The sequence below is a fragment of the Thunnus albacares genome, chromosome 4, assembly GCF_914725855.1.
Source record: "Thunnus albacares chromosome 4, fThuAlb1.1, whole genome shotgun sequence".
Lineage (NCBI taxonomy): Eukaryota > Metazoa > Chordata > Actinopteri > Scombriformes > Scombridae > Thunnus > Thunnus albacares.
In genome coordinates, this window is record NC_058109.1 from 1,050,746 (window position 1) to 1,077,289 (window position 26,544).

The 26,544-nt window shown below is 39.7% G+C and overlaps 1 long non-coding RNA gene across 1 annotated transcript; it reads left to right on the forward strand.

The window, feature by feature from the left end:
- Positions 1 to 19,105: 19,105 nt before the first annotated feature.
- LOC122981365 lies at positions 19,106 to 21,670 on the forward strand. The gene is made up of 2 exons (XR_006403219.1): positions 19,106 to 20,435; positions 20,843 to 21,670. It is a non-coding gene; the product is annotated as an uncharacterized LOC122981365 (long non-coding RNA).
- The last annotated feature ends 4,874 nt before the right edge of the window (positions 21,671 to 26,544 follow it).

Here is a 26,544-nt window from a genome sequence, read left to right on the forward strand (position 1 = left end):
AGAAACAGGCTGAAACACTTTGACAGTTCCCTGCTCTTCTGTTGGTAGGAGCAGTTCAGAAGCTCCTTCACTTCTAACAGAGTTCTAAAGATCCAAAGGAATCTGCTTCTTTAATGCAACACTGCAGCTGTTGTTGCTTTATTTTGTTTTCTTTAACAACGATAAAACTTTAGACCCTCCAGGATTTAGAAAAAAGACAAATGAAAGATGATTGAATCAATGAATCAGTGACAGCGCCCTCTACTGGCTGTAGTATGATGACAGGAAGTTATTAAAGAGCTACAAAGTTCACGTAAAGACGAGGTCATCATATTCTGCTTTTAGTGGTTAAATGTTATTTATTAACTATTAATATGGTCAAAGTTCCAAAACTGGAGGTGAACGTATGTAGAAATGTTGCCTGCAGTTCAGTTTTATTTATAAAGCACCGAATCCCAACAGAAGTTATCTCAGGTCTCTTTCATAGAGCAGGTCTAGACTGAACTCTTTAATCTACAGAGACCCAACATTCCTCCATGAACAGCAGGAAAAACTCCCCTTTAACAGGAAGAAACCTCTAGCAGAACCAGACTCTAGGTGGCGCTGTCTGCCTCGACTGGTTGGGTTGAGAGAGAAAGAAGGAGGGAGAGAGAGAGAAGCATAATAACAACAATAATAACAATTACAATGATAATACAGTGATCAATCGCTCATATGGATCAAACAGCTCAGGACAGAGTCATTCCTATACAAATGCTATTTAAATAATTTGCTTATAGTAATCAGATAGTCTGCTTACAGTGTTCATTTTGGGTCTTTTTGTACATGAAAACATATTAAAAAAATAAAACTATGGTAATTCTCCCACGATACACCTATGATTATGATTATCAGGCGTTGAAGCACATCTGCAGGGTGTGCGGAGGTGCAGGGTGTGGGTGTGTTTATTTGGAACTGCCGTGAAACAATCAGAAAATAATGTTTTATTGCTCTCATTCACCAGCTCGACCACTGCTTCTCTCTCTCTCTCGTCTTTTTTAAAATGAGTCAGGAAGCCGTCAGCGAAGCCTAACGTTACTTTTAATGTTATCAAACTAAGAGAGAGAGAAAGAAAGCTCATGACAAACTGCCAAAAATGAGCCAACGAGATGCAGCAGTGAAACAACAAGCGTTTAAACAGCTGCATTACTTTATATTCATGTAATAAATATACAAATGAGGGAATATCTTCTGGAAGAATGACGTTCTTCCCTCCAGTAGAGTTCAGACACTGTAGAATCAATGCCAACCATCAGAACCAACAGTTTGTCCTTTAATTCAGAGGACTTGTTTCCCCAATGATATAAATATTATTATTATTATTACTATGTAGTAGTAGTAGAGGGAGTAGTAACGTGTAAAATGATTTTATTTTTGCATCATATTACTCTTCATTATTGTATTTTTACATTATTATTTGCTACATCATGGTCATCATGTTCACTTCCTCCAGCCGCCGGATCTCGTCCATCTTCCAGACGAGGTGCAGTTCATCTCTAACGAGTCTTTCTGTCTGAACGTGGTGCTGAGCTGACTGCAGCTACGAGTCGGGTCCACTTTTCAGATTTCTTGTAATTATTGTAAATAACTCACCTGCAACGTTCACAGCATCCGTCGTGTTCCTGCTCTGTTGCTGCTGTCAGAGAACATCTGCTGCCAGTTTAGCCAGTGACGTCCACCAGGTCCACGACCAGCGTCACACACACCAGAAGCACAGAGGGGGGGCAGCAGAAGTGATCAGAAATCCTTCCTGTTAAAGGTCGAGTCAGTGATTTTGGAGAATGATTGTTAGTGAACATCTCCTCACGTCCTGACTCTGTAAATGAGAAACAAACACAGTAACTTGGACACAACACTACTCCAGCCAATCAGCAGCAGGCATGGACAGGAGGACGTCATCAGAGCAGCTGTCTGTGTGAGGACATGACAGTCTCCGTCTCCAGCAGCCATTGGGGGGGATTGATTGTTTTATCAATCTTATTTTATCTAATCTGTGTCTTTGTCTCTTTCCCTGCACTCTGAACTCACCACTGCTTGTTATTTCTGTATGTTTCTTATTATTTTGTGTGTGTAATTTCTCTAAAATCTTGCGAGATGTTTCATGTACACATCTGTTCTCTCTGCTCATCTGGGAAGAGAGGACGACTGTGTATATATATAATATTTCTGTTTCCCTGCTGTTGTTTCGCTCCTCTGCTTCTGTGCTGTGAGCTGACAGACTGCAGAGCGACAGGGAGGCTTTCAGCCGAGCAAGAACTCTGCAGGAACATGTGCTGCAGGTCAAACACGTCTCACTCTGTTTAAGCACACAGTGAGGAATCTGAAAACGTTAATGCTTTCAGTCAGAGACGCATTTAGTAACGTCTGACGTGATCTTTGTTACAGGGTGTCTGAACTCACTTCCCTCAAACAAAAAGCCTTTAAAAAGTTCAAATAAGTTTACAGACGTCTTGAATATTCTTTCTTGCTTGTTGTCGACGGTAACAATTCTGTAGTTTTCACAATTAAGACATTTTACACTTTGTGCAAAAACAAAAATCTAATTATTGAACTAATTTGATATAGATGAGTATATGTTCTGTTTTTCCCTCTTTGTACAGAGATGCATTTATCTACAGTAACCATATTTTTATTGTGAACAACATACACGTCCTCTACCGACCAACCATTCTTTTCTTCTGGATAAAAGAGTCAGACTGGAAACTGATGTTGTGCATCGTTACTGTCTGTCAGGAAAAAAGAAACACAGACAAAAGTAACGGTTGGACAAATCAACCACAAAACAGGTAAGTACTTAATATTTCTGGAATATAAAGCTCATTAATGCTTCAGTTAGTCCTCCAGTCAGTCACTTGTTTAGAACATCAGCCTACATTAAACATAACATAAAGTAGCCTTGAACAACAGTCATCATGGAAAATAAGAACATTCAAACATTCAAAACGCAGTGAAATGATCTTAACCTAGAACAAACTCCTTATCTCAAACCTTTAACTTCTGTTTCTACCTGTTTTTAATTGATTTTGTTGTAACTCTATTTATTAATTGTATTTATATGTTTGTTTTAATTGATTGATTGGTTTCACCCTCAATGATTTTTGAGATTAAATAAAGACAAATATATAAATATGAGTAAGTAATGTTTCCTCTGTTGAATCAGCTGCACAGATCACAAATAAATCAATAAAAGCTTCAGTGCCAACTAACCAATGAACTATCACATCTATATTGTTTCTAACTTGATTAACTTGTAACTTATTTATGAGTTTACATGATGAGATTGGTTTATGAATGATTATGAACTTTGTGGTTGAATTTTGAAGACATGAAATTAATTTCATATTTGCCATCGTTAGTTAGTCCTGTAACCTGCAGCAGGTGCAGCTCTGTCCTCATTTCCCTCTTTGCACATCTGTATTGTTGTGTCGAATTGTTGCAGAAAAATGTATCAGAGCAAAAAAAAACTCTCTCTTAATAAAAAGGGAGTCAGAGGTCCAAGTAGCAAAGTGTTCTTTAATGCCGGCAAAAAAGGGGAACGAGTAGCACTTTTTACAAAGTATCAAATCGCTCCAAAGGTTTTTCTCTGGGGCATTGTTTTTATGTCCTTGGGTCAGCTTAGGCCACACCTTATCATCCAGCCTCCCTAATTTTTGACCAATTATTATGTTACTTTTTTCCTCGTCACTCGTTGCTGGCAAAAACTCTTCAGATCATGTTTTGAGCTGTTTGTGGGCATATCCCGGCCCACATAATTCTTCCTGATTGTGTCCAATTTTTTATATATAAGTATTGGGAATCACTTTATACCATTATTGTCCAGTTGTCTTCTGGCCTCTTATTTTATTCTAGTTATTCTTAGTCATTTTACACCCTTATTTCTTGATCTCTTCCAGAGGGTATTTTTTCTAAAAGGTGAAGACTTTAATGCAGACCCAAGCAACATGACATGTAATACAAACACACTCAAATTTCTCCAGTGTATGATTATGATACTTCTACCGTGCCTCTATATGTACAGTGTGATTAAATATGGTTCGTGAGATTATAACTACACCAATACAAATTGTATCACACTAGCCCTTATTGCTTATAAACTTGTAAAATCAATCTGCATAGCTTAATATTGTCTTTAAGCACACCAATGACTTTTAATGAAACTACACCACAGTATCAGGTGGTGGTGTTTACTCCCTGAGCCTTAGCAGCACCTCTTCAGGACTGACTGATGTGCTCTAGCATACACATCTGGACTCTGTTGGTCTTCCTCACCAGAACCCTGCTCATTTCCTGCAAACATAAAGAGCAAAGAAATACATCTTTAATAATAGCAGGACAAAAGAAACAGCATGTTACTTTCAAAAACCAGCTGATTTTTGGCTGCAGATTCAGTGGGGGGGGGGGTGTACCAATTATTAAAAAAAGCCAACAGACATGACAGCCGCCAGATTTCCATCAGTGGCGCTAATTCTCCAGTCGGTGCAGTTAAACCGTCGCAGAAGAAGAGACACAACGAGACGATGTCATTAAAACATGACAGTTGTCAGGGACCAAGCAGTAAAACTCAAGAACACAAGGTGTAAAAAAACAAATAGTAACTTATTTACAACTTAATTTCAACTTTAATTATTTTTTCCAAAATACAAAAATAGAAAAAACTAGAAGAAAGTAATTTCAGAAACTAGCGCCCTTTAACTCAAATTGAGGTCAACAAACAAACAGCAACTTAAAGTGAACTCAACATAACAGACCTGATAAATGACACATAAGGGGGGCAGAAATAAACAATTAACTCTACAACACAAATTAAGCTTAATCTCAACAAAGATTTAAATCAAGAAACTATTTATAACCCAACTAACTATCAAAGCAAGAAAAAGAAACTTTAAGTCCTAAAGTAACTGAAGTTAACAGGATCCTGAAAGGCAGACTCCCCTCTCATCTCTCTCAGACTCTCCCATCATCGCTCCACACAGATCTGAAATTAAAAATGTGAATAAAAACAGTTGGAAAAACACCGAATGAGAGAGACAGACGGACTGTAAGAAGAAGAAACACTGAGGAACAAAGACTGTATATTCTGGTTGGACTTCGGCTCTTTGTTCAGGCAGCATCACGTTTCTGTTGCAGTTCAGTAGATAGACGTCGTCATGGAGACAAGAGGAGAGCAGCTGAGGCAGTGACCTCTGGGTTCCTCATCGCAGCAGACAGACGGATGTCCCATCACCTGCCATGCACGTGTGCTTCTCTCTCTCTCTCTCTTCAGGTTTTTATCTCATCCATCTCGTCCTCAAACTCTTTATATTCCTTCTTCTTTCTTCCTCTCGTTCTATGCCCCTCACGTATTTCCTTCCTCCCCTCGTTGCTCTCTCTCTCTCTCTCTCTCTCTCTCTCTCTCTCTCTCTCTCTCTCTCTCTCTCTCTCTCTCTCTCTCTGCCCCGTGGGGTCGTTCTTAGTGAGCCGCTGGAGAGTGAGGATGATTGAGATGGATGTCCCGCTGGTTCGCTGAAGGACTGAGACCCTGCTGGGGTCCAAACGGCAGCAGCTCCGAGTCGATGCTCCGTTAGGCAGCCTTTTGTCAAATCAGCCACTGATTGATGGTGTTTGACAAGTGCATGAAAAGGTTTGAAGACAGCGGGCAGGTTTATTGTCCAAACAGAGACGGCTGCCACATGCTCCCACTTTACATCTATTAAGATATTACAGAGTCCGAGTGTCAGCAGGACGTGTTGTTAACCCCCAATGAAGGAAACGGACCTCTAGCATGGAGGTGATATAATGTCCTGAAGCAGCTGTAATGTATATTTAAGAACAGCTGTGCTGACGGTGTGTAATGTGTCGGGTCGTAGTTATAAACCTGCAGAGAATTAACAGCGTAAACTCAAAATTACACTTAAATTCAGTGATAATAAATATATTTATTTATGTTTATGTGTGTTAACTCTCATGTATCTGATCAAACCAAACCAATAAAAGTTATTAGCATTAATTATCTGCTTTGGCTTCTATTAGAGCTGCAACTAACCGATAAAATAATTCAATCGTGCAGCTTTTCTAGACTTTCCAGATGTTATCAGAGCGAACGGATCCGTTTTACAGACGCTCCTTTTCCCATGATTGTGTGCAGGAAAAATGCTTTTTGGTAGTGAAAGTAAACTTGAATGAGTTTCAGAGCTACGGTGTCCTGTAAAGGACAAACAGCGATAACTGCTGAATTCTCAGGGAACAGACGGCGCTACAGCGACACCTAGTGGCTCCTTCATGTAGCCTGGTCATAACTGATGGGAAAATTCTCTCTGTGGGTCCTTTTATTAACCCGACAGTTCATTCTGTAATCTTGAGGGTTTCAGATAATCACAGTGACAATAAAACAATATTATTTCCCTTCGTTTTGTTCCCGCTCAACATCAGTGGCGCCAATAAGGAAGCAGCTTCCCGTGTGAAAGCTTGATATTGACTTTTGGTTCCTAACTGTCTTCTACAGTGCTAATAAACACCCAGAGCATCACAGTGCATTAATGATTACAGATCAATATCTCCTACAGAAAACTCAATCTGATGAACTCCACACATCAAGTATCTACAGACAACTGTAGTGGCGTTTTATAATAAATAAAGAAAATAGAAATACAAACACAAATAAATACATTTGTTCAACCACCAAACTTGTATAGTTACCTTACAGTAAATTACATTAGTTCACTGAGAAATATATATTCATGAACAAAATATACTTTTACATGAGCTCAAAATACACTTTTTAGAAGAAAATCAAGACACAAACCTGGAACACAACACGACATCTATCTCCCCTCTAAAGTAGGAAGAAACATATAAAATGGACACAGTTTGATGAAACACCCCTATGATGCTATTGTTCAGGGGCGTCAATGGAGTCTAATCGCCAAAGACTTTTCCACCATCATGTTTCACGCTTGTTCAATAAATATCATTTACTTCATAAAGAAATCGAGTCTCTCCTGATTGAAATACATATCACACACTGAACACGTTTGACCAAACCTACAAAAACCAGCAAGAAAACAGATTCATCATTAATCAACCTGGTAGATTAATTACAGCGTCTCTACTGACGCTGACAATCATTTCTGTGTTTGAACGTTTATCAGGATATTTTTCCTAAACATTGGCAAAACATACAAACCTCAGCAGTCATTAGTTTCCTGTTTCTGCAGCTTCACACTCCATCAACCCTTAAACTGGTCTTAAAGCGACGGCGTCACCTCAACAAAGACAAACAGCAAACACTCTCTAACCATTGGTAGACATTTAGGCTACTGCTTTACATTAGTATTACATTCAAGTCACAGAGCTACACATCCATTTCTCTACAAGATAATTACTCTGCAATGTTTGAAAAACATCTTCTAACAAGCCTTTCAGCGTCTTCAAAGACTCTTCTAACCATCCGGATAAAAAAACACATTCCATCCACGGCACGATGAAAACGACTTTCAACCGTTTTCCCAAGTTGAGACTCATTTTCATAATCCAAACAAGTCTCACACACGTTTTCTTTCACTTCAGGAAGAAAAAAAAATGCAACAACATCAACTTCATATTTCTGAAAATATCTGAAATTTGTCAGTAAACGTCACTGGAGCTTTAAACTGGTGAGCCCTCGTCTTCCAGTAAACGAAGGCCTGTTACAGGTTTCCTATTCTGGTATCGTGTGATGTTGAATCTCTGGTGACAGCATGTTGTCTTCAGTCCGCTGATTGAGTGCAGCAGTAAACATGTGTAGAAAGGTGGGAGCTGTGTGCTATTAGCTCCTGGACAGGTGCTTCTGTTTGAATCACTTTCAGAGTAAATGATGATGTGACTCCTGTGGAATGAAAATACCGAGGTGACTTACTGTACCTCTGTCTCAGACTGTCACAAACACGTTGTTTTCTACAGTCGCTGCGGGTGAACTCTGCTGACATGTGAGAGGATGGAAGGAAGGATTACTGCATCTGACAGAGTCTCTGTATGAAAGTCAAAGCAGAAATGTCTGATTGTGTTTTCGTTGTTTGATCAGAGTCTTTTCTTATTGAATATCTGCCAATCAAACCCAAGTATTTGTTTTTTCTTCATACTGTAGCAGCTGCATTATGCTGATGCTACAATAACATTTCATTAAAATACAGTAACATCAATGTATTCATTGAAATCAGATCAGCAGATATCGCTGTTTTAAGAAAATATTACCAGAATCTCAGACTTTTTTAAAGGTTTCCTGTAATATTCTTCCTATAATGTCTTATAAAATTCTTTCTGTAATATTCTGTGTAATGTGCCGCAGTATTTAGTATAATATCTGTGCAGAGGAGCATCAGTGATAGTCAGCAGAAAGCTCTGGACAGGAGTCAGACAGCCTCTCATCTCCAGTTTCAACTAAATACTGGGATGGTGCAAAACAACCACAAAATGTCACAAAACCACTAAAAAGAGATGCAAACCAACTGCAAACAGACACAAAACGACTACAAAGATGCAAAATGACAAAAAGACGCAAAGTGACAGAAATGATCACAAAGATACACAAAATGGCTGAAAAGAAACGCAAAACATTGACAGAGATGCGAAACGACCACAAAGAGACTAAAAACGACCACAAAGAGACTCGAAACGACCACAAAGAGACTAAAAACGACCACAAAGAGACTCGAAACGACCACAAAGAGACTAAAAACGACCACAAAGAGACAAAAAACGACCACAAAGAGACTAAAAACGACCACAAAGAGACTAAAGACGACCACAAAGAGACTCAAAACGACCACAAAGAGACTAAAAACGACCACAAAGAGACTCAAAACGACCACAAAGAGACTAAAAACGACCACAAAGAGACTCGAAACGACCACAAAGAGACTAAAAACGACCACAAAGAGACTCAAAACGACCACAAAGAGACTCAAAACGACCACAAAAAGACTCGAAATGACCACAAAGAGATTCGAAACGACCACAAAGAGACTAAAAACGACCACAAAGAGACTCGAAACGACCACAAAGAGACTCGAAACGACCACAAAGAGACTAAAAACGACCACAGAGAGACTAAAAACGACCACAAAGAGACTCAAAATGACCACAAAGAGACAAAAAACGACCACAAAGAGACTAAAAACGACCACAAAGAGACTAAAGACGACCACAAAGAGACTCAAAACGACCACAAAGAGAAGCGAAACATTGACAGAGATGTAATCCGTCTGTAAGAACATTGAGGAAGCCTTTGAGAGTTCATCCAGCAAACTGAAACTGAAGCCAGATGATGTTGCATCATTATGAGCATGTTGAGTAGAAACCTGTGAAACTAAACACTGAAACTTTCTCAGATTGTCACAAATCAAACGTACAAACTGTGGATGGAAAGATTCACCGACATAAACGTCCATGATGCAGATATGGATGAACTCACGCTGCATCAGTAAAATCTGATTTATTTATATATTAGTAGAGACATTATGCATTTATTATTTAGAAATATGACCAATAATCTGATATTTACATTGATTCTTCCTCCCTAACTGTTTCTCCTGCTAGCATGCTACAGCTGTGGTGCGCTGACAAAACGTTCCTGGTGGAACTTGCGCTCTAGAATAATTGTTCCGTACGTCACAGTAAGTGGATTATTAAAGTAACTGTCGGGGTCACAGAGTGAATGCATGTAAACTAGAGACAGAGAACACTAACAAGAGGTTTATTTAGAGGTCAAAAAGAAACAAGATGACTAATATGGTAAGGTAAACATGGCAGTTGTTAGTTAGTTTAAATAAAATTAAACTGTGTTTCATGTTGAGCTTCGTAGCTTTATTCTCCTGCATCACAGTGTTGGTGAATCGTATCGTGTCGCCTTGTTGCTTCTTATGTATCTTTAAGGTTTCGGATCGCTGGCTGTGCATCGAGATGCGTATCGGCCTCAGTGACGATGATACAAACACATCTGAAGCGTGCAGGTAATTTATTGTTCAAACAGAACCTGCTCTGCATCATAACCGAGGCTGATTTGAGTCGCTGTGTTAAAATGATTCAGCTTTTGCAGCTTACTTACACACCTAACAAAGCATTGAGAAGGCGCTGAGCAGCAGATGCAGACTATTTCACTCCTCACTGGCTTTTAGATGGCTGCTGCTCATTGTGTTTGTTCCCTCATAATCACTTTTTAATGGTTTCTGGTGCCGCTGCAGCTGCGAGGCCGAGCGGAGGTCCTGCACTCTCATCCACCTGCGTTTTGTCCATATGGGGGGAAAATATGAGTAACAGCAGGGGTCTGAATTAAAAACATGTGGGTCAACTGGAGCTCAGGACAAGATCATCTCCAGGGACCCCCCCCCCCCCCCCACCCACACCCCGCCCCCCCTCACCCCCACCCCGCCCCCCCTCCAGGTCTTTGACTGGCCATAACGAGCTCTCCTCTCTCATTTAATCCAAATATAGACGAACTAAACGGCCTCATCATCAATAATTCAATCATCACTGCATCAGGATCATTAAAACCTGACCCTCGTTTTTCTTTTTACTTCATTAACCTTAAACAAAAAGTCAAAAAGGAAACAAAAGTTAAATTACTTCTTAAAGTAGAGAAAGTCAATCAGTAATTCAGAAATAAATACAATAAACAGAATGAAATGAAATAATGTTTTGACTCAAAGTTTTGTTTTATTGTTTTTCTTCCAGTTGAAATCTATTAATTTATTTTACATTTATTATCTTGTTTAATTGGTTTTATATTCTTTTTTGTACTTTAACTTATTTGATCTTATTTATTGCTGAATTGTTTTAATTTTGTTTTTATCATGTAAATAATTTTACTTCTTCAAGTAAAGTTTATGATTGTTGTTCAATTTTAAATGCGTCAAAGAGGTGATTTATAACATTCACATAAATATTTACAATATAATAATAATTCATAATTAATTTTGTTCACTTCATGTTTATTCCTTCAGTAAAGTCATTTTATTTTATTTATTTTGAGGACATTTAAAAATACAGATTGTTCCAAAGAGTTAAAGAAAGCTTTCAAGTTGTTGCTCTGATGATTTATATATAATAATAAATAATGTTAAATTCTTAAAGTGTCTTTAACGACGTTCTCGTCTCTAATAGAAACATCAGACCTGCAGCTCCTCCTCCTCCTCCTCCTCCTCCTCTTCCTCCCAGTGACGTGTGGCAGCTCTTCGTTCTTCATCTGAATCTCACTCGTCACGCTGCAGGTTACGTGACGCATCACCATTCAGCTCCTCACAGTCATCGTAGGTTGAACAGCAGAGCCAGATGGAGCGATGGAGCGTCTGAGACATGAAGGGACGAGCAGGAACCTCAGTGTGCTGATGTTTGTTTCCAGTCACAGCTGTTCTCGTCTCCAGGTGACGTCGCTGCAGCCTCGACGGGTAGTTACAGCTCTGAAGCTACGATGTTAATAAGTCCATTTATTTCTAGAGCCATTTCAGAAGAGCCAAAAACTGTGTGTGTGTGTTAATGTGTGTGTGTATAGTGTGTGGTAGATAGAGACTCACTAAACTATTGTAGTAACTATAGTTTGCTTGCACCACAAGGTGGCGCTATAACTCCAAACACAAAGCAGCTAACTGCTGCTTGTTCAGGGGTCCGTTTCACAAAGCAGGTTCAACAAACTCTGAGTCTAATCCTGAACTCTGAGTTGATCTACTCTGAGATAAGAAACTCTGAGTTTCCGGTTCCAGAACAGCTGATTTGAGTGAGTTTATTCAACTCGGAGTAGTTTCACCTGGAGTTAAGCGCGTGCACCACAACTATAAAAAGCCAGCATCAATTGAGCCCCGATTCAACGAGTCACCATGGCAACGGGGAAGAGGATGGCTGCGTTTTTCGCCCCACTAGAACTAGAAATCTTAATGCGATAATACGGCGAGTTTGAACATGTTTTCAAAAAGAAGTGCAACACCGCTGCAGCTGCAAAAGAGAGGGAGACGGCGTGGGAGAACATCGCTGCTCGGGTCAATGCGTAAGTTTAAATGTAGTCCTTTACAATCACAATAATATTACAGAGGAAAACTGCTTGATTGGTCGCCTATTAATTTATTTCATTTAGGTCCAATCCCGCGAGGGAGAAGCGCACTTGGCAGCAGTTTAGGATGAAACATAAAAACATTGTTCAAACAGGTGAGACCTCGGCATAATCTCATGGGGGAACCTCATTTTGATCATGTTTTACATTGTAAAGTAAATATTAAGTGGCTGTTTGACTGTGCAGTTGTTTTATCCCCAACATAATGCTGGTTTCACACACATAAATGTCTTCTCATCTACATCATGTTCTGTTAAATAATTAATCCTATTTAAATTAACACAGACTTCTACTCAACCAACAGAAAGAAGGCAGATGTCCGTAAAACGGGTGGTGGTCCAGCACCGCCACCTCTAACGGAGGCAGAGGAGCTGGCCCTAAGCCAGAATTTAGGAAGGCCAGTGGCTGGCTCCGACACTGTACAAAAAACTTCCGTTTGCAAAGAAACGCAGCGCAACACACAATATCTGTTGGGATGTGAGAGCATGACTACGATTGGTAATGTTGCAAATGTAAGGACGGATTAGGTTTTGTATGTAGATGATGGACTGTGACGTGAAACGGTACCGCTCAAAAAGATAATTGTCTGGAAATGCTAGAACATCTATGCGCGGTCTGATAACCATCTCTCAACGAATATTTAATTATCTGCGCAGTAATGCTGCACCTTCATCCACGGGATCGTTATCAAAAGGACATGCCATGTTAGTGAAAAAGTCGCCACCTACTGTGCCTAATGGACTTCTAATATACTGACTCTGATTTTTTTAATGATTTTTTTAATTGACAGACGGCAGAACTAGGCTACGCCAAAACTCGCCTGCTGACTGAATGAATGAGGAAATCAAATGGAGTGTGTGGCTCTGAAAGAGGGCGGAGACTGAGAGAAAGTCGAGGTTCATTGAGAAAAACCTGGTCCCGACCAGGTTAGGTTCATAGAGTCTGTTACTACGGTAACTGACCAAGAGCTTAAGTTACCCCTCTCTGTGAAACAGGCTAGAGTTATCCCTCTTTCTCTGGTTTGAGTTACCTCCCTTTTTGAAACGGAAAACTCAGAGTTTCTCTCATTTCAGGGTTAACAAACTCTGAGTTTTCACTAAACCTGCTTTGTGAAACGGACCCCAGTTTTTTTGTTCAGTGACCCCAAACTGTGAGTTTACAGGACAGAAACACTGAGCAGCCAATAGGAAGCAGCCGTGCTTCAAATCCATATTTAATGATTAATCAGAAAAAAACATTACTGTCACCATCGCAAATTATCAACATGACATGATGTTGTGAAAATGTCATTCATAGCCTACAAGAGTCTGAATAACTTTATTTAGAGTCTGAATAAACTTTATTTAGAGCCTGAATAAACTTTATTTAGAGTCTGAATAAACTTTATTTAGAGCCTGAATAAACTTTATTTAGAGTCTGAATAAACTTTATTTAGAGTCTGAATAAAGTTTAGAGCCTGAATAAAGTTTATTTAGAGTCTGAATGAATGGTCCCTGGACCTCCTACTTCCAGCACCTTTTATAGAGCACATTTAAAAACTATGACAGTTGACCAAAGTGCTTTACAGACATAAGATCAAGAGGAAAATTAATAAAAGCAAAGAATACAATCAATAAAAATGAGATTTAAATCCAAAAAACACAAAGAACAAATAATGAATAGACAGAGACAGTAAATCAATACAATTAACTTAACAGCTTCTGATGTGATGCTATATAAATAAAATGAAAACATTCACGTCTTCATGGTGACTATTAAAGAGCTGAAGAAACTGGGGGGGGGGTGGAGAGCAGTGATTGGTCAGCAGGTCTGAGGGGTCTAGATGTTGAACGGGGGGTGAGGAGGACTGAGAGATAAGCTGAGTCACGCTGCTGCTGCGTTTCCAACCAGCTGCAGGAGAAATAAAACCGACTGACTGGTTCCTACAAACAGAGAATCATCACATGACCATGACATGACCCATCACCGCTGATGCAGGAGAAGATAAAAGCAAAACATATTGAAAACAGATAAATTGGGCATGAAAAATGAGGAGATGTTTGCTGAACATGTGGGGAGGAAAGTTTTGCAGCCTGACTTAATTAAAAAATGTTCACGCAGGTTTGGAGGCGTTTCTAATGTAGGTATGGAGTTATAGAGTTATGGAGTTATGGAGGAGGGTTGCTGTGTAGTTTGGGGGGTGTGGTATCCATGGTAACGTCATTCATTTTTCTAATTGATAAAGTAATAAAGTGTTGAGTTACTCTTTAATATAAAACAGAGTCTCCTCCTCCAGACATGATGCCACCTGCCTTCATCCCTCCTTCATCTTCTCCTCTTCCTGCCTTTGACTCGCTGCCTCCGGAGCTCCAGACAGGAAACAGCTCTCTCTCTCTCTCTCTCTCTCTCTCTCTCTCTCTCTCTCTCTCACTCTCACTCTCTCTCTCTCTCTCTCTCTCTCTCCGCCGATCAGACTCACGCGAGGACAAAGACAGACGGAGCAGAGCTCTGAGGCTTTAAAGCTGAACTAAAATGCATTTTGTCGCAATAAAAGGTTCAAACCTTGACGAAGTCCCGACTGACTGAAATGTTCTGAACAGGCAAAGCTGATAGTTTCAACAGGACTCGTCTGATAAAAAGGTTTCCAATCTTCAAAAAAAAGGAGAATTGTGTGAAAAAGATTGTGACATTTTCAACTGAAGCTCTCATGTTACATCACATGCTTTAAAGAGTTCTGCACGCATTTATTATTCCTTCACTCAGAAGCAAAAGAACTGAAACGTCTTCAATCGACCTCAGACGTCAAACACAGTCTGAGATTTATTAAACATTTCACTCCTATAATATATATATACACATATATTCAGTATCAACGTCTTTCAACCTGCCAAACATAATATTTCCTCATTATATGGAGGGAAAACATAATTAATTAATCTGATATAGCAGAGTTGTATTATAAAGCACTGAAGTTATTGATGCTGTCATTGATGTTGAGTTAGTCACAGATAAGATGTGGGTGTTATTATTATTATTTATTTATTAAATGTGTTTCATGGTTGTATCGTTTAGTTTTTGTGTTGAATGTTTTGTGTTTTCACTTTAACATCTTGTGGATTTTTGTTATTTGTGTCTGTAATCCATAAATAAATCGTATTATAATTATAGTTAAAGTCATAATAAATAGATTCATTAACTTACTTACCAAAGAGCCAAACTAGACCTTCCAGCCTCGGATCAGAACTTTTCTCAGCAGCATGTTTAGATGAGGACGGATGAGTGAGTGAAGTGTCTGCTGTTAGTTTATGTCTGTAATACCAGCAGGACATATGAAAATATATTACAGACATTAATAAATCCTGGAAGAGGAGTTAAAATAAATAAAATACTTCTGGTAAAGTGTTTCCTAAAACCTCAGCGAGCATCCTGGAACAACTTGACAGTTCAAGTCAACAAACCTGACGTCTCGTCTGTATCCTCGCAGGAAAAGAAAAACTTCTATAAATAAGTAAAAATAAATCATTTTACTGCCCCCCCCCCCCCCCTTCGTGTAACCTCGCTGCAGACCTCGAGGCTCCACGAGGAAAATTGTTTCTGTCTGAGTTCAGGGACTCGGGATCGTGTAGCTGCATTTGCTTTGTAGGATAATTGTGAGAAATGACAGTTTGCAGAATGTGTTGAGCCTGCGCTGACCTTTATTTTGAAAGAAAAGGTCAAAAAGTGAAGGAGACGTGCACATCCAATAAACTTCAAACAGCTGCTGGACCAAAGAAACAATGCAGGAGGTGTCGAGGAGGTGATAGAGAACCGCTGGAACATCACAGATAGACATACTCGTCACTGAAAAGATGATTTAATAACCTTCCTCATGTTTATAAGAGACAATACGCCCACCCAGCAGGTCCCTCCTGGCTATTACAAATGAGGGAGTTGTCAACAAAGCCGTTTTACATATTAAACTCGTACCTTCAGTCGTCCTCCCTGAGGAGGAAGCTTCAGTGTCAGAGATATTACATCTCACAACAGGAGAAATGTAATAAATAAGCTTAAATGTCCCTGTGGTGTTGCTTATATATTAGAAAAAACAACCAGAGGCCTCCAGACGAGGATCACTGAACACAGATGTGCCGTTTGTTTCCAGGATGTAACGAGTCCAGCTGCTGAACATTTTAAAAAAAACACCCAGCATGCATTTCTACTCTCAGATAAATCGCCATCGAAGCTGTTAAACGCCGTCGTAGAGGAGCGACACCGCCGCCTCTCTGAACTGGTCTGGAGTCATAAACTGGAAGCTCTCTGAACTGGTCTGCAGTCATAAACTGGAAACTCTCTGAACTGGTCTGGAGTCATAAACTGGAAACTCTCTGAACTGGTCTGGAGTCATAAACTGGAAACTCTCTGAACTGGTCTGGAGTCATAAACTGGAAACTCTCTGAACGAGGATTTAAATATCAGACGTTCCTGTCATTGTTTACTTATTGCTGCCATCAGATAGAATTAATTACTGTTCTGTTTATTCATATCTGTATGATTTTATATTATATTTGTGTGAACATCTGAAGGTTTTATATCGTCGACTCCTTTTTAAAAAATAAGGAAATGAGACATCTTTCAGAATATAAACGCGTATTTATTTGAATCGAGCCATATTGAAGGTACAACGGCTGCTGATGTATTTCTGAGGGTCTTTTCTATATTTCTTTCTATTATATATCTCTATATATTATATATATATATATATATATATATACACTGCCTGGCAAAAAAAAAGGTCACACACTCTAATATTTCGTTGGACTGCCTTTAGCTTTGATTACTCATTCACTGTGGCATCGATAAGCTTCTGCAGTGTCACAAGATTTATTTCCGTCCAGTGTTGCATTAATTTTTCACCAAGATCTTGTATTGATGATGGGACAGTCGGACCACTGTGGAAAGCCTCCTCCAGCACATCCCAAAGATTCTCAATGGGGGTTCAGGTCTGGACTCTGTGAAAATGATGTCTCATGCTCCCTGAACTACTCTTCCACAGTTTGAGCCTGATGAATCCTGGTGTTGTCATCTTGGAATATGCTCGTGCCATCAGGGAAGAAAAAATCCACTGATGGAATAATCTGGTGGTTCAGTATATTCAGGTAGTCAGCTGACCTCATTCTTTGGGCGCATAATGTCTGTTGAACCTAAACCCGACCAACTGCAGCGACCCCAGAGGCACTAGACATGATGGGTGCATCACCTCATCTGTCTCTCTTCTTACCCTGATGCTCCTCATCACTCTGGACTCATCAGACCACATGACCTCCACAGTCCAATCTTTATGCTCCCTTGCAAATTGAAGCCTTTTTTTCCGATTAGCCTCACTGATTAGTGGTTTTCTTGGGGTTACACAGCTGTTCAGTCCCAATCCCTTGAGTTCCCTTTGCACTGTGTGTGTGTGGAAATGCTCTTACTTTCACTATTAAACACAACCCTGAACTCTACTGTTGTTTTTCTGCTTTAAGTGATCGCCGATCACGATCAGTTAGGATTTCTTTCCGACCACATTTCTTACTGGAAGATGATGGATCCCCTCTATCCTTCCAGTTTTTAATAATGTGTTGGACAGTTTTAACCCAGTTTTAGTAGTTTCTGCAATCTCTTCAGATGTTTTCTCTGCTTGATGCATGCCAATGATTTGACCCTTCTCAGAATCTTTTCCACGTTGTTAGGGTCAGATAAAAATCATATTATGTACTTCACTGGTTTTGGGTGTTGGACATGTGACATAAACATTTCAGAGTCTGCATGTCACCTTAGGTAACATGGTATGGCCCTTCAGGGGGGCCTTAGAGATACAAACAATGGATCCATGGTCAAGTTTGGAACTGTTCCAGATGTGGTATGTTGTGACACATAATATGTTGTGAGGCAGCTGTCAATTACATGATGGATGGCTCCCAACTGACCTAGTGCCCATGGAAAACCTATGTTATTCATGTGATAAGATACAGATGTGTAACCCTATATAAACTATGCACCGACAGGGGTACGGTGCCCAGACCATCTTTGTACATGGAATGGACCCGATCGCCATCGTCTAATAAACGTCTACAAAATAAGAACTTCGCCAGCTCTTCCTTTGAACGATATCATCACACATCCTTCCTTTCCCATGTCCATGGGATGTGTCTTTCAACATGGTTGTTTAAGAAATGAGAAGCTTCTCATTGCATCCGTTGGGCTTAAATAACTTGTTGCCAGCTGAGAGATAATCGCAGTAATTATCCTTTTTGCTTAGTTAAATCCAGGTGCCGACTTTTTTTTTTGGCCAGGCAGTGTATATTATCTTTACACTTGTATATAATATGTTGATCAGTGATAGATAGAGTTTTGCACATATATCATGTGACTGTCATGTGACCAGAGCCTGAAGAAGAGCACGTAGCTCCAAACGTCTCATTAAACCTTCATCTTTCTTCTTTAATTCAAAGTGAAACAGTTTCTTTCTCTTTCTAAATGTTTCATCTTCACAACAGAAATCCTTTGACTTGCGTTCTGTCTGATCTTCATCTCCTTCTCTACATGTTTCATATCATCCGCAGCCTGTCGTGATATATATATAAAACAGAGTCGTATGTTCACTCAAGGCGACGACCGTTTCAAAACAAAATCCATGTTCAATTAAAGATGCAACACTTTCTCGACCATGAAATTGTATCTGAGGGAGATGAAGCTGAATTAAACACAAAGAAAACAATCAGGACGGGAAACCTTTCAGGCAACAGTCTCCTGAATAAAACATAATTAATAGCTTTAATGAACTGATGTGGAGAACTGGGAAATCTGCGTTAAAGAGAACTAATTTTTAGTATTTTATTGTCACGTCCATTATGAGAAAATTATATAACTTTACATATTGCAGCAGCGGCACACATATTAAAAGCGTAAAATGTGCCGAGAGATAATGGAATAAACAGCAGATCATGTTCATCTCATTAAGCCGCAGAGAAAATGTCCATAAAATAAAACCACAGTGTGTCGACTCCACAACGCAGTTTCACTGATAAACAGAACAATTCAACCCAGTTATCAGACTTCCTTCACTGTTCATCATACAGTAACCCTGGCAACGCTGGAGGTAAAGAACTGATGAAGAAGAGCTGCTGGATGTGAATATGATTTTAAAGGAGGTTGAGCTGAAAACTACATTAAAAGTTTTAGGTTTTATTTTGTTGGTGAGTAAAACAAGACTAAAGCTGACGAGACTAAATCAGGGTCACGTTCAAAAAGCTTCTGTTGCTATAATCAGACGCAGCAGATGCTCAAGATGTTCACACTGGCGCCACTTTACCCTCCTCACACTTTCTTTTCCAGTTGTGAATCACTGTTTCCCCTCAGATGCTCCGTCATTGCAACACTTAGCGATGAAGAGACGTAGGAGGTTTTCTGTGAAGCTTCTCATTTGTGTTCATGTTCAGCAACAATGAACACAACAGCTGTGAGCTCACTGCTTCAGCCCCGAACGGTTTCAGCCTTTCCTCGTATACTTCTGCTCCTCAAAACTGGTATTTTAATGTAACAGAGTAGAACTTTTACAGTGAGCAGAGCCGTTTTCAGTGTTTCAGGCTTTTCTCCACATTTCAGCACAGAGATTGGTTCATAATGAAAATTACAGAGAACAAGACAGTTTGTGTGTCAGCAGAGATATGAACACACACACACAGAGCTCTACAATGTATTTGTTTCTTTTACTTCTCTTGTATTTTGCATCTATAACATCATCTACTGAAATGTTGGTGAGACGATGAAATATGATCCAGTGAGATTACTGCATTTAAAGACTGATCAGAGAAACGCTGCACAGCGGTTTGTAATATTCACAACTCTGGAAAGTTACCATGCAACAACCCTGTTTACTAGTGCACACACATGGAATACGTCTGTGTCCGTGGACCCGAGAAGTATGAACGGAACCACATCTACGGTCCGCATGCAAGTCAGCAGCTGTACACGCAGCACGGGAAGTAACTAACACACACACACACACACACACACTTTTTGGCCCCCTGCACTCCTGAAATGAATCCGGTGCTTCTGGATGTTCATCAGTTTCAATGCATCTCAAAAAAGCAAAGAGAAAAGAGGATTGTAAACGCTTAGTCTGCAGATGAAACACAAGCCCTGCTCGCTGTTAGGAGGAGAACACTGCAGGTTAACGTGGTTGGTGCAACAAGACAAGTGAGCTGCATTCATGCAGCGCCGAGAGGAAATGAAAGAACTCCAACAACAGTAACAAGAACGTTGTTTACCACATGAACACCAGCGGGGCGGACAGAGAAACGTTCTGTTGGTTCGACACAGTGGACGCGGTGCTGAGAGGCGACGTTCCCTCTGAACGTGACCGGTAAGTTTTAAGATTAATATTAGTGAAATACTGTGTTTCAATAAACGGTTTGGTGAACTTGAGTAACAACGAGCTAGCAAATCAGTCAGTAGCTATCTGCTAGCTAACATCATCACAAGTTAGCCATTGTTTACATGATTCCTTGTACATCACCTTGCTAGCTAACAGTAGTTAGCTACTGAACAGTAAACCGGCCTGAAGTTGCACATATGCTTTGGCAGAAAAGTTGGGTGATTACTTCATCTGGAAGTTATTTTATATTTACTTCCTCTGTTTACTTTCTGCCTCATAGATCAACACCATGTTATATCAATAGCATGCAGCAAACTGTAGCGTCAGTATATTAACTAGGTGGCAACACATGGCGCTGTGTACTCAGAGGCAGAAGCTAATCTTTATTTATTGAGTTTTCAGTTGCTGAGTCACAAGAGGAGCCAGCAGCCAGATAACGACACCAGAACATCTGCTGTCCGGTTCTGTCCCGTCTGCCACCCCGACGCCGCTCGACTCCTCAGCGGACTTCCAAATTAAATGGCAAGTTTCCATTTTAACATATGCTTGTATGGTCAGCTGAGCATAAACACATCCAGGCCTTGAGTGGGTTCATGTATAATAGTAGCTGCTGTTGGGAAGGTTGCTTTTGAAATACTGGTTACCCAGCTGTGGTCAGTTCTTCAGCGTTCCTGTCTGAATATTTCACCATGTGTCTCACACATCAGGTAACAGTCATTTGTGTCACAGAGTCTAACTGGGAGTCATTTCCTGTCATCCTCCCGGAGGCGTTCTCCACCACACACCCACTGCTGACTCTCTAGTTGAAGGTTTGTTGTTCTGCTGTCAGATGTTCAGTGTCTGCAGATGGTTTGAGGAGCCGTGACTGTAGAGGATGTGCAGCAGCATCTCCAGGTCGGTAGTATCCCGTGTTTTGTTTTCGTCCCGTCTCTGTAGATGCCGAAGCCTGAAAATCCCTGATGACCAGCAGCGCTGCTTTAAAACATCACTGACTCCAGAGAAGAGTGTCATCAGTTAAAGACACACCTTCAAGCAGGAAGCCCTGTTGTAATGGAGATGCAAATCCCTGCTGTGCTGGGCTGATGCACCGAGTCAAACTGAGTCAAACCGAGTCAAACTGAGTCAGTGTGCTGCTTATCTGGACCTGCAGGGAAAAGTTGTTCCTTTTTTTTTTTTTGGAATTCACAATAAAAATTTACATGACTAGAAAAACCCACCTAACATACACAGAAACAAGCAATGAAGTGCAAAACAATAATAAAGTGCATAGAGTTGTATAAAGTGCAGTATGTTCTATGGAAGGCAGAGATTTATCCACAGTCTCAACCAGATCAGTACCTGTTTGATCATCGTGTTGCTCTGGAACGTCTTGTTTTCCACACATGATTAATTGTATCAGTTCTTTCTGTTCAGCAGTTTTTCTTCCATGAAACAATAAACAACCGGTTTATAATTTATATTGAAATCAATCCCAAACCTCTTCAGTTCATCCAGAACTTCCTGAACTCTGTTCCGGTCCATCAGAAGATGCTGCTGTGTCTCATCATCGTTGCGGGAAATCACTGAAACTTCTGTCTTCGTTACAAGTATCTTTGTTTTCTCATTTAATTTCACACTTCTCACTGTTACAGAAGTTCAAACCGAGTATTTTAATGTCTTGTCTGTGACTCTCCGCTATGATCCAAACTCCTTCTGTTTTGTCGTGATTTAGTTTTGCTGCAGATACATTTTCATATAAAGTTAAACGACTAATTAAAACATCCGTCTCACCCACACGTGTTCCAGTAAAACGACTGGAGGCTGATGGCTCTGCTTCACTTCTCTCCACTTCAGAAGACTCTTGATTCACAGACCATCAGGAAAGCTGTTTGCTCTCATCACAGCCCAGAGATCATCTCTGCATCAGTGATATAAAACCTTTCGTTTCTTCAGGTTTGTGTCAGATTTCTCTGAAGTTCTTTATCTATAACGTCCTCTAATATATCATAAAGACTTTTCATATCTTAGTAAATACTCTACAGTCAGTATTTATAACGTACGATGTCATACAGTCAGTAAAGCACACCTTCATAAAAGGAGTCGTCCATACAGCTGCTGTTCAGACCTTCTTTATACATGGAAGTCAGCAGGTTTATGACGTCATCAATCAATAACTGATAAAGTCAGCGGGCAGGCCGTCAGCACATTTAACTGTTTGATGGCCTGAACCGCCTCGTCCTGTCTTGTTTCACCAGTAAGTGCAGTAGAAGTGGACGGGCTGTATGAAACTTGTCTCCACTGATGTGATTGGTCGGTTTCTAGTTTCTTACATGTGGTTGCACATGAATCTCTAATAACACAGAAAAACAGCAGCATCTTTGTTTATTTATGAATTTAATGAAGTTGCTTTGAAGTTTCTTTTTGTTCAGACTTAACAGCACGAACAAGGTTTCCTCTTTTATCTATTTCTGATTGTATATATATATATATATTATAATAATTCATAATTAAGAGTGTGTGTTTGTTTTGCCTTTATTTAAACAGGGAGGATGATTGAGAGCAAGGACACTCTGATTATAGTACATATAAAAGCACATGAAGGTTATATTAATAACAAATCACATAGAAGAACATTAAAAACAATAAAAACACACAAAAAGACGTCAACATAAAGAAACACACGTTCACTCTGCTGTGTGTCAGTCACTTGTGTTTTAAACATTAATATTGATTCTTCATCTGCAGTCGATCTTTGTTTCATCTGCTTCAAGCTAATATATTGATTTATTAATGCTTCATACTTTGTATTTTTACATTTATTTAATTCTTTACATTTAAATTGAAAGAAATCTTTTATTCTATATTTTAGTATTTCCCATCTAGTATCAGATTTAGCTACAATACTTCATTGAATCGCTTTCTGTATTTCCTGTTTTAAATCTTTATCTTTTAAACTCTTCTATGAAGCTTCCAGCTGACAGTTTTAACCAACAGATGGTCTGAGAAATCATTTCAAACTGTTCTGTAGTGACTCTGACATCTGAAACACACACACACACACACACACACACACACACACACACACACACACACACAGTTAACTTTGCTTCGTCACAGATTTCCTTTCAGAGTTTAACCTCAGGCATCAGTCTGAACACTGTGCTGCTGACTCGCTCATTTTACTCAGTTACTGTATTAAAATCTCCACATATATATAATACTGTAACACTGCATCCGACCAAAGTCAGTCCTCTAAGTCTTTTACATAACCGACATTTCTTGTGTGCATCTGCAGCAGTGTAAACATTAATAATACCATATTTCTCACCTTGATAAAAACAATCTACAGTCTACAGGGGATGATATCTCTTCTCCTAATTATGTTCAACACCATCAGCCTTATTTTCACCAGTTGATATTACACATATCTCCCTTTATGTCACAATTTAGTTACATCATCAACATCATCGTACATGTTCAGTCTCAGTGCACAAAACATCAAAGTCAGTATTAAACAGATATTTCATTTTTTCTTTCCTACAAACATTTGACTGAATAGCACGAGGAGAGGAGAGGATGTCAGATTTAGCATCAACATGCTTCTCATTTTTGTGACGGGTAAACTGAGCTCGTCTCCTTCGAACTACTTCAAAAGTCATTTCACTCTGTGACTCAGTCACTGAAGGGGCAGAAAACTCAGGTGAATTAGTCTCAGGTGGAGGATGGAGTGATGTGCAGCTGTAAACATATCAGAGCTGTGGTTCTCACTCACACTTTCATAGTGTTGATCTTCATTTTCATCAACACTATCAACATCACTGTATTGACTCTACTTCGCCGCCGATAATTAAGCTTATCTCACCTGACAGAGAGGGGAGGTCATCAGGCTGTCAGCGGAGCTGCTGCTGCTGCTGGGTGGGTGGCTGGATGTGAGGCTGCTGCCTCTGGGAGGTGGGATGAGAACCAGGCTGCTGCTGCTGCTGCTGCTGGGTGGGTGGACAGTTGGCTGGGTGCGGGGCTGCTGCTGCTGGGCGGTTGGATGGGTGCAGTAACATTAGAGGTGAATGCAGGTCACTAATTCTGTAGCTGTGTTGACTGAAGTGCTGCATGCTGTATTACATTTATGCTGAATTGAAGAGTTCATCCTGCTAATTCTTAAAAAGAAAGAATATTTCACTTCTATTTAAGTTCATCCTTGTCTCCAAAGAAGAAAATTCTGGCACATCCAATCATTGATTTGTTCAGTGCTTATATTGGACCAGAGTTCCCTGGTGATCAGAATCTGAATCAGAATCAAAAGCAGAATATTTCTTCTTTAAAGGTCAGAGAAACATCACAGTCTCTGTTTGATACAGAAAAAGTCTGGAACATGACGTGTTTATTAACATTTAACTTAAACCGCCATCTGTCACTGACCTTAAAGTGTTTTTATTGTCTAAACCTAAACACACGGACATTAGGGGGTAAAAGTTTAACGTTAACTTTAACGTCACACGACATTCATGTGAAGCTGAACTCACCTGACTGAAACACTGCAGGTGAAGGTGGAATAAAACTTCCCTCCAACTGCAACGACGCTGCTTCAGTCGCTGATAAAATATTTTATTTCTGTCTGACAGTTCTGTAAATAAAACCTTCCAGCCAACCCAGACTGCTTCATAATGTTATTCTCTTGTTGTGTAAATCTCCTTTTAATGCAGCCAAGAAAAATCCTGCCTATTGCAAAGCTGGGAGCTAAAGTGTTATCAAACTTCTGAGCTGCTCGGGCCATCTGTTACCCAAAATAACTCGCGGAGCGGCTTCTCTTCTCCTCACCGAAATACACTTTTATTAACAGAGAGAAGCAAGAAGAGGATGATGTACACAGCGGATCTCCTGGGGTTTGTTTCTCTAAAACAGAGATAAGTCATCAGTCTTTGCTCGAGCTGTTGAATCCCAAAATGTCGTTTTTTTACACTGAAGCTCAGCGACAGAATTTATTTATCTGCAGACGCTGAGACGACATAAGATGAGTGAAAGAGTGACACGGAGACCATGGAGGGATCGACGCAGGGAGCCAGGAGGGAAAGAAGGCGGGAAGAACATGGATAATAAGGGAAGTTGTGTTTGGTCTGATTTTGATTTAGCAGAAAATGTCTATATTTGAGTCATTTTTGAGTGACACTAGTGACATTTTACTGCTGTAACTGCTGTTCTGGATGACATCAGGTCTGCCAGTCTGGATCTTCTAACTGTTACAGAGACCAGGTTCAAAACAAACAGTGATGGAAACTTTGCAGTAACTCTGGAACAGCTTTCCACCGAGCATCAGCTGACACCGTCGCCGCCGTCAAATCTCCTCGTAAAACTCTTATAGAATAGTTTTTCTTAACAACTGACAGACTTGTCATGAGCCGAGGTCGAACCAGGAGTAAAACATTTCAGGACTGAGGCAAATTACATCAGGCAATTAAAATAATACAAAAATAAAATGGAATAAAATCCCCAAGAATAAAGATATAAAAGAAGAAAAAAGACAACAGTAATAATAAAACAGACATAAAAACGCTGTGCTAGAATTCATAAAAGTCTTTTTTAAAAAGATTCATTTTAAGAAGTGATTTAAAAGATCCGGACTCAGATTCTCGGGCGGCGAGTCTTGAGTTTAAAAGAAAGATGATCTAAAACTTACTGGTAACCAGTGAAGAGAGGCTGAAACAGGACTGGTGTGATCTCGTCTTCTATAATCATAATAATAACTTTATTTATATAGAACCTTTTAATAACAAAGTTTACAAAGTGCTTTGACAGACAAAACAAAGACAACAACAGATGTGACCTTACAAAGATGGCGGCTAAAAGGCAAAGAAAGACAATAAAGAGATGATAAAAAGTTTCAAAGAAAGATGATCTAAAGACAACATCACATAAAAGCAAGTCTGTAAAAACGGGTTTTAAGAAGTGATTTAAAAGAAGTTACTGATTCTGCGAGCCTTATAGAGTTTTTGTTAAAAGCTGAGCAGATGTGTTTGGTACCAGCTGAGGATGCAAGATCGTTTTTTGGCTTTAAACCCTGAATACAGTGAATCACAGTAATCTATCGGAGATGTAATAAAGGCATGAACGACCTTCTCGAGAT